The 14799-nt window shown below is 47.7% G+C and overlaps 1 protein-coding gene across 2 annotated transcripts in view; it reads left to right on the forward strand.

The window, feature by feature from the left end:
- The window catches only part of Itpr2 (inositol 1,4,5-trisphosphate receptor type 2), a 423811-nt gene that overhangs the window by 382852 nt on the left and 26160 nt on the right, over nt 1–14799 (forward strand). The gene's annotated exons all lie outside the window — the stretch shown is intronic.

A 14799-nucleotide genomic window follows, 5' to 3' on the forward strand; every position in this document is an offset into this window, starting at 1 on the left:
GGATCTGGAAGTTCCAACCCCCATTGAGACTCTGGCAACTGTCACGCCTACGAGGCGGGGCGAGGGGAGGCGCCGGGGGACCCGAGAGCTGGATGGGCCAGGTTTCGTGCTGGGCGCTCGCTCGGTGCCGGCATGCTGACCAGTGCAGATTGACTGTGTAGAGCTCCGGAGAACACCGCTGGACTGCATTACACCTTCCCCAGACCCTGCGACCTACCCATTACTTAATTTGTGAGTTTCGCCATTAAATAAATATCCTTTTAACTACGTGGAGTGGCCAAAATAATTTCTCCAATATCTGGTAGACCTGGAGAATATGGCATTTAAATAACTTAGAATTCTGTTGACGTGAGACACAATTGCTCCTGGCTGCACCAATTGATCCCGAGAGAATGTTGGGCTTCTAAGACATTTCCATTTGGAAGTTTGTCTTTTGGCACAAAATGGCCTACTGGGCAAAGAACTGCCCTTGCCTTGATGGCTGACAGTACAAATGCAATGCTCTCCTTTCTGGACAAGCGGGACACAAGGAAAGCGACCACTGTACTCTGCCAAGACAGGGTAAGATGGTCTTTCAGAAATCCTGCTTCTGAAAATGGTCTGTCAGATACTCTAGGCCTGTAGCCAATTTGAATGCACCAACAATGCTGAGAAACATTAGGTGACTGTCCAGGCTGCCAGCTGTCTTGGTCTACTCTTGCAAGATTCCCGAAAGTTGCTTGCATCCATCTACCATTTCTCAGGTACCATTATGTTCCTTCTCAGGTCTTTGATGGGATTGAAGACTAGCAGTTATAGTTACAACTTGGTATATATAATATCTTAGATAGAACATATTAAGTATTAGATTCAGGTTCTTTAGGATAGGACACCTTTGAATGATCTTTATAACATGCTGTTTACCTATGCTCTATACTTTTCTGGATTTTAGTATGTGTTTCTTGCTTGATATTGTTTGCATTGGTTGTAGTTCATCTTATCTAGGTCATTATCTCTCATTATTTCTGGACAATATTTGATAACCATTCCTTTGTATATAGTCTTGTATTAGTTTAGAACCTTCTTATTTAGACAAAAAGGGGGAGATGTAGTGGGTAGCCATTCCAGCTTGGATCTGGAAGTTCCAACCCCCATTGAGACTCTGGCAACTGTCACGCCTACGAGGCGGGGCGAGGGGAGGCGCCGGGGGACCCGAGAGCTGGATGGGCCAGGGTTCGTGCTGGGCGCTCGCTCGGTGCCGGCACGCTGACCAGTGCAGATTGACTGTGTAGAGCTCCGGAGAACACCGCTGGACTGCATTACACCTTCCCCAGACCCTGCGACCTACCCATTACTTAATTTGTGAGTTTCACCATTAAATAAATATCCTTTTAACTACGTGGAGTGGCCAAAATAATTTCTCCAATAGTGAGCTAAGGAGAGGGACTAACTAAAGGGGGTAACGGGGGGGGGGGTAAGGAGAGGGGCTCTAGACCTGACCCTGAAGGTCACCTACCTAGATAAATAAAGACACAATACTGCCACAGCCTGCCCATGCGTCCATCCACCCAACCTTCGTCCACCCATTCATCTAAAATCTATCCATCCATCTGTCTATCTATTCATCACCTGTTTACATCCATCCATTCAACCATCTATGTATCTTTCCACCTATCCTCTGTCTGTCTGTCTGTCCACCTACCTATGTACCTATCATTCCACCTATTGATACATCTATCCATCTGTCTGTCCATCTATCTGGGCATTGTCTTATTAAAACTAGGTCAACATAGTGTTGCTTGCCTGCCAGTCAGTAGCTGAGTCTCCAGAAGGCTGTGCACAGAGCTTTTATACCTTGGCATCTTCCAGGCGTTTTCACTCCTGGCTTCTTGTTATGACTGCTTTCTCTGCATTCTTCCTTTGACGTGGACAGAATCTACTAGTTTGTCCATTTCCCCACATTTAGCTTTCTCTCCTCTTCCTTTTCTAAATATGGGGGAAAGATAATGAGCCCCTTGAGGGACTCTCATAGCTGTAGTCACACGTTCTGGATAGTGTTTGTGGGAAACATTTCCTATCTAAGATGCAGACCTCACATATGTGACCTCACGGCTGTGCTCCATCAGAGTTTGAATCAGTTTAGTAACTTTGTGTTTATTTGCACCTGTTAAGTCTTCTGTATGAAATATTTCTGAGAATACAGTGCAAAGAATGGCATGCCCCTCTTCTGTAGAGCTCAGTTGTGGGGGCACAGCCAACTGAAAGGGGGGGTGCCAGGTTTGCCAGTCATGTGATAAGACTCTATAGAGGCTGAAAGTCAGAGCGGCGTCTGATGTGGACGGGGGTGTTGGGGGTGCCTGTGTGTCCTGGGGAATAATACACAAGGCAGGACTTGTGCATTGGGGTTTGTCTGCTAGATCAGAGTGAGTTCCTGTGAGGCACAGCCAAACACAGGCTGGAAACGAGTCACTCAGACCCTCAGAGGTGTTGGTTAGCTCTCACCATCAGTGTGACAAACGTCTGGCAGGCCTTGAAGGAAGAAAGGTATGTGTGTGTGCATGTGTGCATGCATGCCTGTGGTGGGGGGCCACAGGTGTCCACGCATGCACCTGCGTATGTGGAAGCCAGAGGCTGCCATCAGGTATATCTATTTGCGTCACTTTCTACCTTATATTTGTTCCGAGACCATCTCTCATCAAATCTAGATGTGGTGAATTAGAATTTGAATTAGAGTGGCCCCATAGGCTCATATGTTTGAACACTTGATCTACAATCAGTAGAACTGTTTGAGAAGGATCAGGAGGTGTGTCATTGTTGGAGGAGGTGTGGCATCGTTGGAGGAGGTGTGGCATTGTTGGAGGAGGTGTGGCATCGTTGGAGGAGGTGTGGCATTGTTGGAGGAGGTGTGGCATTGTTGGAGGAGGTGTGGCATCGTTGGAGGAGGTGTGGCATTGTGGGTGGGCTTAGGAGGTTTCAGAAGCCCAAGCTATGCCATTCCCAGTTAGCTCTCCCTGCCTCGCACTTGTGGATCAATATGTGAGCTCTCAGTTACCGCTCCAGCACCATGCCCACCTGCTTCCACACTCTCTGCCACAATGACCATGGACTCCAACCCTCTGGAACCATTAGCCCAATAAACCCTTTCTTCTGTAAGTTGCCTTGGTCACAGTGCCTTATTACAGCAGCAGAAAAATAATGATGACACTGGAATTCACCATTTCAGGGAGACTGGCTGATCAGTGAGCTCCAAGGATCCAGTTCTCTCCAGCACACCTCTACCCCAGCACTGGAGCGCAGGTGCACATGCTGCCACGCTAAGGATCCAAACCTGAGTCCTCTTTTTGCAAATAGCATCTCTACTGAGATGTTGCCTAGCACTGAGAGACTGGTTCTGCTCATGGTTCCACAGGTTCAGTCCACAACCACCTGGCTCTGCATCTGGGGCCCCAGTGCAAGGCAAGGTATCACTGCAGTGGGAGGCTGCTCACCTAATGGCCAACAGGAAGCAGAGCTGCCCCCAACTTGGTGGATAGGAAGGAGAGCGGAGCAGGAACAGGAAGGGGCAAGGGCACGATGGGGACCCTAGGGATGCACCTTCTCCCAGTGAGGCCTTGCCTTCCAGTGGTCTCATAAGATAGCAAGTCCATGAGTGGATTAATCCACTCACTGGGTCAGAGCCCCGGTGGCCTAATTGTCTCTGGAAAGGTCCACATCTTCACAGTCACACCCACATGTGCCCTCCTGGTCTCTTGGGTGCTTATCCAATCAATTGACAGTCGAGGTCAGTCACACACCCAGGGCCTCCTCAGTTGCTCATTTTCACTGCTCATAGTGGACTCACTTGTAGGAAGTTCTAAGAGATGGCAGAAAAGCCAGTTGGGATTTTGAGTAACACATGTTGGCAACTGCGTGTAGTTTCACTAGCAACAGAAATCCACTGATGGTCACTGCTGAGAGAGCGATGTGGCTTAGGGCAGTATCAGGAGGTGGGGTGCAGGGGGGAGGGAGGAGGGACAGACACAGCTGGCACAAGAGCCTAGGCGTGCAGGAAGAGACCCGAGTCTGAAGTGAGACGGGGGAGGGGGGGGTTGAGAATCATGAGTTTTTCGGGACAGTGAAATGAATGGAACCTCAGCTCTGCTGTGGGGTCCTGGGGATTGTGAGTCCTGGCCTGTCTCTTACCCTCACCTAAAGTGGAGAAGCCGCTGCGTTCTCCCCCACAGACAGGAGTGTGTATGCTCAGGGACATGGCAGTACTGCCTGGCACAGTGCCCAGACCGTTGTTGATAATCTTGTCGCCCTGTAGCCCAGGTTGTCCCGGAACCCTCCATTATCGTGCCTCCATCTCCCTAATGCTGGCATTCTAGGTCTGTGCAGCCACCATTCCTGGCAAGTGTGGGGACTTCAGTAGTTCTCACTGTGACAGCCCACGTAGGGTGGCCGTCAAAGCCCACAGGCTAGCAAGGTGAGTGAAGCGAGGTCACGTGAAGAGAGGGAGAGAGGCCAAGGCACAGCCGGAAGCCTGCTTAGGAAACTGAAGGCAGACACACACAGATGAGTAAGACAAGAAGGCTCCAGGCTCAGTGTTAATGGCCACAAGCAGCCACGAAGAAGAGGCAGGTGTGAGCTGTGTGGGCTCTGTGGGATGGAACGTGCAGCCATCTTCAGCCTTGCCGTTCCGAGCAGCATTTTATCAAGCAGTATCACAGTTCTGATCGTGGTCCTGCCCCCTGGGTCAGAGCCCTTTCCCAGGAGAGAGAGAAGCCCATGGGTTTAGGCTGACATGAAAAGTCTCATGCTTGACCTAGCTCTATGACTCTAGGGAACAAGTTTCTTCCCTGGATTTTAATAGACAGAAGAGGGAGAGGCGTATTAGCTCAAGTCTGATGCAAATAAGATAGTTCATGTAGAAGATGCTGATTTTGGAAAACTGAAAGCCTGTCTGTTACACACCCAACTCAAACTTGGTCAGTTCAGGTTTTGTGGGGTTATAGCCCTGTGATCTGACCCTCCCACAGAGAGATCTTAGCACATAACAATTCCACATTCAAACCACGATTGGCTTATATCATAGTACTTCTTGGTGTTAGAATCAGAAAGCATGTTTGTGTTTCTGTGCCCAACCAGTGGCAGAAATCTATCTAAGATGTTAATGAAAACTTGTCTGCCTTGTCCCTTCCTAACTCTAGAAACATGCTTCTTAATAAACAGGGCATGGACATTTGAGTCGGCCCAAAGCAGGTACTTCTGGGAAATAGTTAGGGAAGGTGTTGGGAGCTCAAGGTTATATGTGCACGTTTTCTCCTGGCAAGCAGACCTTTGTGAGCAGAGGATTGGCATTTCACACTAGCATTCACTGGGAACAGAGAATAGGAAGGGAAAGGATGGAGCATCCAGGAAAGTCAGGGGAGCAAAGCGGAATTCGGCAAGCTGGATGAACATGGAGGACTCCCGGCCTTTCCCGGTGACAGCCTTTGAGCACCACAATGCCTGTTTGCTTTTTCTGTCACCCCAAGAATGACATCTGAGGAGCAGCAAACGGAACAGAGATCATTTGAAAAAGTGTGTAAGGCTTTTAGCTGCCCCCCAACAACAACTAAGGGACATTTCCAGGCACCCAGTATCATCTGCAGAGATGTATTAGGAGGCTTTGGTGATATTTGCACTTAATTTGACAAAGGGCCCAGACCAAACCAGAGCTGCACATAAGAGGAGGTCCCTGTGTATTCAGGGGTGGCTATCTCTTGGTGCCCTTATGGCACCAGCTGTCCTTAGGACCCCTACTGCCTGTCCTGTGACCATGGCTTTTCGGGGCCACCCTGATAGCATATCACACTTCTAACTTCCTCTGTTCATTCAACTCTTAAGTAACAGCTACTTCCTGATCTCTGTAGTGTTGGTCAAGACACTTTAATTCATATTTCTGGTAGCGTAATAGTCTATGTTCACACACACACACACACACACACACACACACACACACACACACACACGCACGCACGCACGCACCTTGTAAGTTCATTGGAGGCTGTAGCAGGGTATGTGGTGGCTCTTTGCTCTGCACATGACCTGGGCAGTTGCTATCTGAAATAGGTATCAGAAGCAATTTGGTAGACATGGGTTATCCCAGTATGCTAACAACTATGCTAACAGTTTGATGTATAGAGCTAAATAAGGTGTCATCACTTCCTTCAGGAAACTTAACACATTTACTGAATAAATAATTAAAACAAAAAGTGAATGAATGGATAATTTCCTTTTAGCCCTCTGGTAGCTGGGCATAATTTATAGAAACGTGCATCAAAATAGCCACTCTAAGAGGCTGAAATTGGAATTTCTCATCAGGAAAGCACTCTTTCCTTTCTTTAAAACCAGAAGGTGGACATGCAGCACAGGACGATGTCACCCACACTGTCAGACCACTGTTTTCATTTAGTGTGGCCTGTGCCTGGCATGCTGCAGCCCAGCAACCCCATCCCACACACACCTCAGGAGGATGCCTGACTCTCCTGACAGAGGAGCATGGAAGAGAATGGGTGGGACTTCTGGTTTGACTCAGCCTCAAGAATGGCTCCTGCTGTGATGCTCTCTGCTGGGACCCCAGAAGGAGAGTTGATTGGTTTCTCACTGCTGTGATAAGTACCTGGAGACCAGCTCAGGAGAGGGAGGGGTTGTTCTGGGTAAGTTATCATGGGCGGCGTGTGGCAGACATGTGAGGCCATTTACTCCCCTTGTGGAGTGGGGTGGGGGGCAGGGGAAGGTGAATGCAAGCACCTGGCTGCTGGCCACCTCTCTCTTTTTATTCAGTCTGGGACCTCCGGCCTGTGAGGTGGCGACTCTCAAATTCAGGGTGGGTCTTCATCCCTCAGATAAATCTCTCTGGAAATGCCCTTGTAGGCACTCCCAGGGTGTCTTCTAGGCGATTCTAAGTCCAGTCAAGTGGAACGTGAAGATGCGTCATCACCAGTAGCACCATCTTCCTCATGAGACATAAAGCTAACCACTCACCACTGTAGCCACCCAAGGAGCACGAAGGACCAGTTCCACTTTCCAGTGTTGATTTCTGAGCCTGCAACTTGAAATCAGTCTTGTTAGTTAAACTGTATTTGTGAGCAGTAACCGGCAAGGGATGTTTGTGTTCATGGAAGACATCAAATTGTCTGAGATTTACATGTAGCCTACTTTCTCCAGTGCCATTTTCCAACTGGATATTTGCATTATTATGTGTTATAATTATGAAATTACATGTTCTGATTCCATTCTTTCTAATCTACACTGATTATATGTAATTGGAGCTAATGAAACCAATTTTACAACTGCTTCATTTTTTAACTAAAACCTATTTTAAAGATTTGGGGGCTTACTAAGACATGTTTTAAAATGTTTCCGTGGCAAGGCAAGCCAAGGGGTCTTTGTAGTTCAAAACACACATTTAAGTCAGTGCACACATGCAGGCAGCCACCACCTTTGATGGCCACGTTGTAAGTGGAGATGTGTGTCTTCAGCTTTGGAAGGATCTGTTTAAGTTCCCGCCCGTGGCTACGTTGCCAGTGTAGGAGCTACGGGTACACTGTTACTATTTTCTACTTAGCGTTCCTATAGAAAGTCCATGAATTGCTGCCTTTTAACGTGCATGTTCATCCCTGTATGATCCTCTTAACATGTGTGTTCATCCCTGTGTGATCCTTTTAACATGTTTGTTCATCCCTGTGTGATCCTTTTAACATGTGTGTTCATCCCTGTATGATCCTTTTAACCTGTGTGTTCATCCCTGTATGATCCTTTTAACATGTGTGTTCATCCCTGTATGATCCTTTTAACATGTGTGCTCATTTCTGTGTGATCCTCTTAACATGCATGTTCATCTCTGTGTGATCCTCTTAACATGCATGTTCATCCTTGTTTGATCCTAACATGCATGTTCATCCCTGTATGATCCCCTTTTGCTGTTGTCGTAAAACAGAAATTGAGTGTATAACAGTGTGACTACCTCCCGCTGTGTGGAACCCTCACCTCAAACTCTGTATTCCAATGTAGACATGAGAGTAAAAGGATCTGAGTTATGAAAGTGGGTGCAGGGGTAGTGGGGGTGGGGAGTCGGGGCAAGGCCCTGGGGTACGAATCGATCAGAAGCAGCAGGTGCTGGAGTCCAGGAAAGAAGCTCACAGAAGTGGGGCAGTGGCCCATGCTGTCCCTTCCTCTCGAATACTCCCATCGACAAACATGTATAGTGGGTCCACCCGACACACAGCAGAAGCAGGTGGATGGAAGTGGAACCCCAGAGGCCTCCGCTGCCCAGGCATTCGTGGTGGGGAACGCCTTTGAGTCAGGCTCAGAGAAAGCGGGAGAGGGACATTTGTAGAGCTTGAGGCAGAGGGTAACTGGACAACAGGATGTTCTGTGCTATTTCAGCATCCCATAGTCCTGTCTTGAAAGTTAAACGAGGTCTGCATATGAGCAAATCCCCCTTGAGGAATTGCAGTCTAGATCCAATAAAATAATACATGCTAGAGATATCACAGAGGCAAATGACCTTGAGTCTTTATCAAGGCTGCAGGACAACCAAGAGGGTCCTGATCGCACTACCTCCATCATACATCTAAGGAGGCCGAAGCTTAGAGAGACTTGTCCAGTCAGCACAGGGCGTCCAAGGGGTGCTGCATCCATAGTGCAGCACACACAGGAGCCGCCAGTACAAGTCTTGGTCCCTGGATAACACAGAAGCCCTGCTTCCTCTGAGAGCAGACCAGCTCAGCTGTCCCTGGCCCACCCAGCAGCACACATGGTTCTGCACAGAGGAGCAATCTTAAGAATTCAGTCCACAGGGCAGGGGGTAGACCTGGCTGGGAGACAGGAAGTCCGATGACAGCCCTGCAGTGGCCGGGAAGCCTGAGAGGAATTCTAATAGGAAAAGAGGACTGGCTCAGAGCTGGCTGCTGAGGGAGGGCTCCCGACAAGGACAGAAGCATCGTGACTACCGTCATCACAGTGCAGGCCGTCTCTGTTAATTTGACAAGGGTTTTCTGGGTGGCACTCTGCACCAGACCATGATAAACACAAGAAAGAAAGAAAAAAAAAAAAAAAAAAAAAACCATTTGCACCCTCCCAGGATCTATTCTGCAGATTCACAGCCTAGCAAGAGGTAGGACAGATTAGCCAACATCAGCAAGAACTTAAAACAAGTCATGTGAGTCATTGTTCCCCCAGGATGGAGTTCCCCCTGGACCCCACACAGGCTGGCCCCAACCTTAGCAGGTTCATTTTGCCTACCTGTTGTCATAGCCAGGGACACTTCAGCTATTTTGACCTTTTTTGGGTTTGTTTCTTTGTTTAGAAACTACTGCCTTTGCCTGGCCAGAGCCTTGGCACTTGTGTGCGGTCTGCTGGCCTTTGTAATATGAAATCTAAAGGATCTTATAATAAGAACTCGGAGCCAGATATTGGGGTGAACACTGAAAGATCAGAGAGACACAGGAACAAGCCACAGGCGCTTCTCACTCACTCCTCTGACGCAGTGTCTCTGAGTCCTCAGCCGAAAGGCTACCTCTGCCTCCTCACGCCTTATACACCTTTCTCTGCCCAGCCATTTCACTTCCTTCCTAGTGCAGGGATTAAAGGCGTGTGATTCCCAAGTGCAGGGATTAAAGGTGTGTGCCACCACTGCCAGCTCTGTTTATCCCCTAGACTGAGTCAATCTCACGTAGTCCAGGGTGGCTTTGAACTCACAGAGATCCAGATGGATCTCTGCCTCCCGAGTGCTAGGATTAAAGGTGTGTGCCACCACTGCCTGGCCTCTGTGTTTAATCTAGTGGTTTGTTCTGTCCTCCAATCCAGCAAATTTTATTAGGGTACACAGTGTATCACCACAGGCTGTCATGTTCCCCAGCCTTTCATGTCACCATGATTGCCTGTCACCCTCCACCCCACTGCTTCCTTCCCTTTGTCCTTCCTGCCTGTCTCTCCTGCCCACCGTCTGTCTGTCTCTCTCTCTCTCTGGTTTTTGAGCCAAGGGCTCACTCAATAGCACAGGCTGCTCCCAAGCTTACAATCCTCCTGCCCCAGCATGCCAGGATTACAGGTGTAAGCCTCGGAAAGAGCTCCGTCCTTCAGCATTTCTGTTAAAACAGTGTATTGTTGCATTTACTGGGTTCATTATTCTTCACTGTTACAACACACACCCACTAGTACATTCACACAGATGGTTTTGTGCTCTGGTGTGTGTTCCTAGTCGAGAATTCGTGCCTGGTGCACAGTAGGCACTTGCACAGATTGGTGAACAAAACGGGACAGGAGTGGAGAGGATGGAGCAGTGACGTCTGAACCGGAGACACTGACAGAAGTGACTGTGAACAAAGTCGAGCCTTAGAAAAATGAGGATTTTGACCGGAGGGACAGAGGGGAATGTTGTCCAGGCAGGATATGTCCTGGAAGGGAGGGAGGGTCCACAGAAGTGTGTCTGAACTTGCAGGGTTACACATTATCTTATTAGTTCACTTAATGGCACTTGTCACATGAGAATTGAGGCTTCTTCAAGGTGTTCGGTGAATAAAGACTTGAAGCAGAGTCCAAACCACCATCCCCCCAAGGCCAGTGTCTGTGACTTAACTCTGGTAAAACTTAACTAAGGCCAAATACACATAAATATTAAAGGAAGGGGGGGTGATGTCAGAAGACGAGACAGCCTTTGTAGGGGACATCTGATTCTCCTGTTTTCAGGAATAAAGATTCTTAGTATCTAGTCATGGAAGTACCATCAAAAGTGCCTTGAAAGTGTAGTTTTCCATGTCTGAAAGACACATTCACTCAGCAAATGCAGGTGAGCACCTGCTGTGTTCCAGGCACCAGGTTGGACCCAGGGACTCAGAGCAGAGGCCAGTGGTTCCCTTTCCCTCAGAACTGAACTCAGAGGAAGGAAGGGAGACAGGAAGTAAATAAAGAAGCAGTCACAGCCCTACCCCAGGCAACACTGCAGAGCAGGGTGGGGCCTGCCGCAAAGCTCAGAACCCAGGAGGGAGGCTGCCTTCAGGTCGGACCTGGGAGCTTGAAGAGACTCTGACAGGTGGGACTGGAACTGGGGGAGGAGCCACACATGTGCTGAAAAGAGTGAAGATAAAGAGGTCAGGTGGCTAACTGGGACCCAGAAGCCGGAGTGCAAAGGACTTGTGAGCTTGGAGTCTTTATTCTATCCTGAAAGTTCAGAGAGGCCCTTCAGAGCACAGGAACCAGAGGCAGGGTTGAGATTTGCATGTGAGAAAGCACAGTCTGGGGCAAAAAGATGGGTAAAGGCGCTTGCTGCCCAACCTGAAGACCTGAGTTCAATTCCCCAGACCCACACCATGGAAAGGGAGGGAGGGAGGGAGGGAAGGAGAGAGAGAGAGAGAGAGAGAGAGAGAGAGAGAGAGAGAGAGAGAGAGAGAGAGAATAAATGCAATTTTAAAAGAAAGCATATCCATGACCTCTAAGAAATGACAAGATATCTTGGAAATAAAAGAAAAATCTAGAAAGATTCATTCCCCAGCAGCAAGACTCAGAGCACACGTTGAGGAAGCGGCATGGGAGTGAAGAGTCAGTGGGGCCTTGCTGACCACGGAGTGTCGTTTACTTTTCTAGTATGTGCAGTGTTGAACAAGAGAGAGCGGAGGACAAGAGCTGCAGGGCTGGTGGTGAGGAGATGTGATCACCTCAGGCTGCCTTCCTGTCCGAGGGCACAGGGCCTAAGGAGAAACTGAGGACCTGAGTCTGGGATCCAAATGGGAACTCAAAAATGAAGTGTTACGGTTTGTATGGGAAATGTCCCTCTTAGACCCATGGATCTGGACACTTGGTTCCGCCCCTGGTGAAGCTGTTTGGGAGGGTTGCTCAACCCTCTGGAGGCGAGCCTTGATGGAGGAAGTGGGTCCTTGGGGCCTGGAGGTTCTCAGCCGAGCACCACTTCTTGTCTGCTCTCTGCTTCCTGTTCTTCTTAGACGTGAGGAGTCCCAGACTCAGGGACCTGCGCCATGGCCCTGCCTCCACCACGAAACTCTGAGCCACAGTGAATCCGTCCTGCCAGGCATTTGACCTCAGCTGTGAGGAGAGTATAATGCATGTACAATCCACGGAGATGACATTTTAGCCTTTTTCCTCCAGTAGGATTTCCAAGGAGCGTGAACAGTGCCTGCTGGGTAGTAGAACAATGAAGGTTCTTTAGCAGTTGAGAGTACTTGCTGCCCTTGCAGAGGACCCAGGTTCTATTCCAGCACCCCCATGAGGGCTCACAGAAGCCCATAATGTTAGTGTTGTGGGAGCCTCTGTGGACATCGGGAACACATTCACTTAACATATATACACGCAGGCAAGCACTGATACACATAAAATAAAAATAAATAATAAATAAACCAAAATATTCATTAACTGATGATAAAGTCATATGCCACTTAAGTGTACTTGGTGATTAAAGTCACAGGCTTTGACAAGGCTCCCTTGGAGACTGTGTGGAGTGAGTGACGAAGGGAACACTAGCCCTTCAGAGGGACACAGTGATAACAGTGAGCTGAACATGATAACTCTGTGTCTACTTTACTCAACAAAATGTAGAACTAGAGAGAGAAAACTTTCTCTGAAAGAGTTTAACTTTCATCAGCCAGTGAACCTAGACATGTCTGACTGGTCAGTAGACACCTTGTGACCCAAGATAATAAGATTTTCTGTGACATTAAGCTGCAGCCCTAGATGTTTAGAGCCAATGACCTGGATTTGTTGAGCATATAGACCCTCAATCGTTTATTTTCAGCTTACAGAGGATGTTCACATCCCAGAGAAAAGCTTTCTCCCTGCTGTGCCAAAGAAAATTCTCATTTCCCAGTTCTGGTCATTACTGTAAGGTCTTGTTGAATTCTCGGTTGGCTTTCTGGAATAATAACATCCACATTGTTAGGACTGATACGTTTTACTCAGAAATGCTGGCTTTCTTCCAGAGAGTAACAGATGCCGTCAAAATGTGAGTTGTGGGAATGAAAACGATGTACGGTAAAGACACAGGACCCTAGCTAATGGCTTTTAATAGGCTAGACCAGCCAGAGCCACATTACAAGCAATTAGTTAAGACAGTGGTTATTCTGAAAACACCACTTGCCTTGGGTAAGGTTATCAGGCAAGCTCATTTCTGTAGGGTTTTTGAACTAATTATATCTTTTTAAAAATCTTGGAAAAATAAATGCTGAATTTTACAAAAGGATTCAGCATTTGTACTTCAGAGATCAGCCATTTACTATTACATTGGTACTTTATGAGATTTAGAGATGACGGTGTTGGGAAATCACAGCATCTGAGATAAGTGACCTCAGCTTTCGGGGGCTGTTTCCTCACCTCTGAATGATGAGGTTCTTCTTTCCTGAGATCCTGTGTGGATTTACACAGATCCCCCCCCCCCCCGTGCCAACTGAGGTGAATGGTTTTTGGATATTGCACAAGTGCTTCTCTCTTCCACTCCCACTGAAAAATTTGGTTGAATTCAAATCGCATGGCGAGATTTAAATACTACTTTGCATATACAAAGTATTCTTAAGCCATTTAACCTTCAGGCACTCCGCTCTGAGGAATGTACTTCTTGTGTAAGTAAGCAATGCTCAGCTTCCCAGTGTTTGTTAAATATGGAACCTGTGTCTTTGCTGTTATAACCCTTGCAGTAGGTCAGAGTTGACAAGAAAGGGGGAGTGTGTCATGGGAGTTCATGTTTGAGCAGAAGGGAGACCCTAAACACCAGGGTTTCCACATGCTTTAATGGTGAGTGTGGCTACCAGGGAAAAGTCTGGCCAGAAGAAACTCTGTATGTTACTGTCTGATCCAAACCCAAATTCGTATGGCTCATGAGCCTTGAAACTCAGGAGCTCCGTAAAATGTGTGCTGCCAGGAACTCTGGGTCCGCCTAAGTTTTCAAGGTCTTAGGACAGTTCTTACCACAGTGGCACAAAACAGTCTGGAGTAACCAGGGAGGAGACGGGGACAGGTGTACCCTGAAAGGGAGTGGAAGCCTTGACGTTGAGGCCAGGCAAGAAGGAATTCTGGCTGGCTGCCATCCTCGCCTTGAGGGTGGAGGAACCATCTTTGTTTTCTGTCTGTGTTGGGAGCACCACAGGATATTTAGTCAGTTCTCCAGAGAATACCTTCCAGGCTCCATAACGTAAATCACCTTTGTCAGGCCTCCCAACATGTGGACAAGTTTCAGCACACGCATTTGCTTTAGGAGTCACATTCTGGCTCTTGGGGTACCCCTACTACGTCAGGGTTTTACTGTAACTACGAAATCCAAAGGAGGTCTCAAAGTGTTCATGGTATTCCACGGGGCTATATTGATAACATTTATTGATGAGCACTGAAACATGCCTGACACTACAAACAAAACCTCTAGTTCTCAAAAAGCCAGACTCAGAAATAACCACGTCTAGAGGTGGTTTCATTGCAAAGATTCCTGGAGCTTTCAAAGGGATGATCACCGGGGTTTTCCTCTGGATGCCTTGGATATGCCAAGCTGTGCTCTAAAGGTCACGGGTCCTGCTGACAGTGAGAAAAGATGAATTTTAAGGACTTGGATGGAAATCTAGGTGATTTCCAGGGGCTCTGCTGGCTTACTCCTAAAATTCTGATAACTCTAATATGTGACATGTATCTTTACATTTACGTAATTCTGGTAACTCTAATAGGTGACATATATCTTTACATTTACTTAATCCTGGTAACTCTAACATGTGATGTGTGTTTTTACATCTACTTAATTCTGGTAACTCTAATAGGTGACATGTATCTTTACATTTACTTTATTCTGGTAACTCTAACATGTGA

This window comes from Peromyscus leucopus, chromosome 3 (genome assembly GCF_004664715.2).
Source record: "Peromyscus leucopus breed LL Stock chromosome 3, UCI_PerLeu_2.1, whole genome shotgun sequence".
In the NCBI taxonomy this organism is placed as follows: Eukaryota; Metazoa; Chordata; class Mammalia; order Rodentia; family Cricetidae; genus Peromyscus; species Peromyscus leucopus.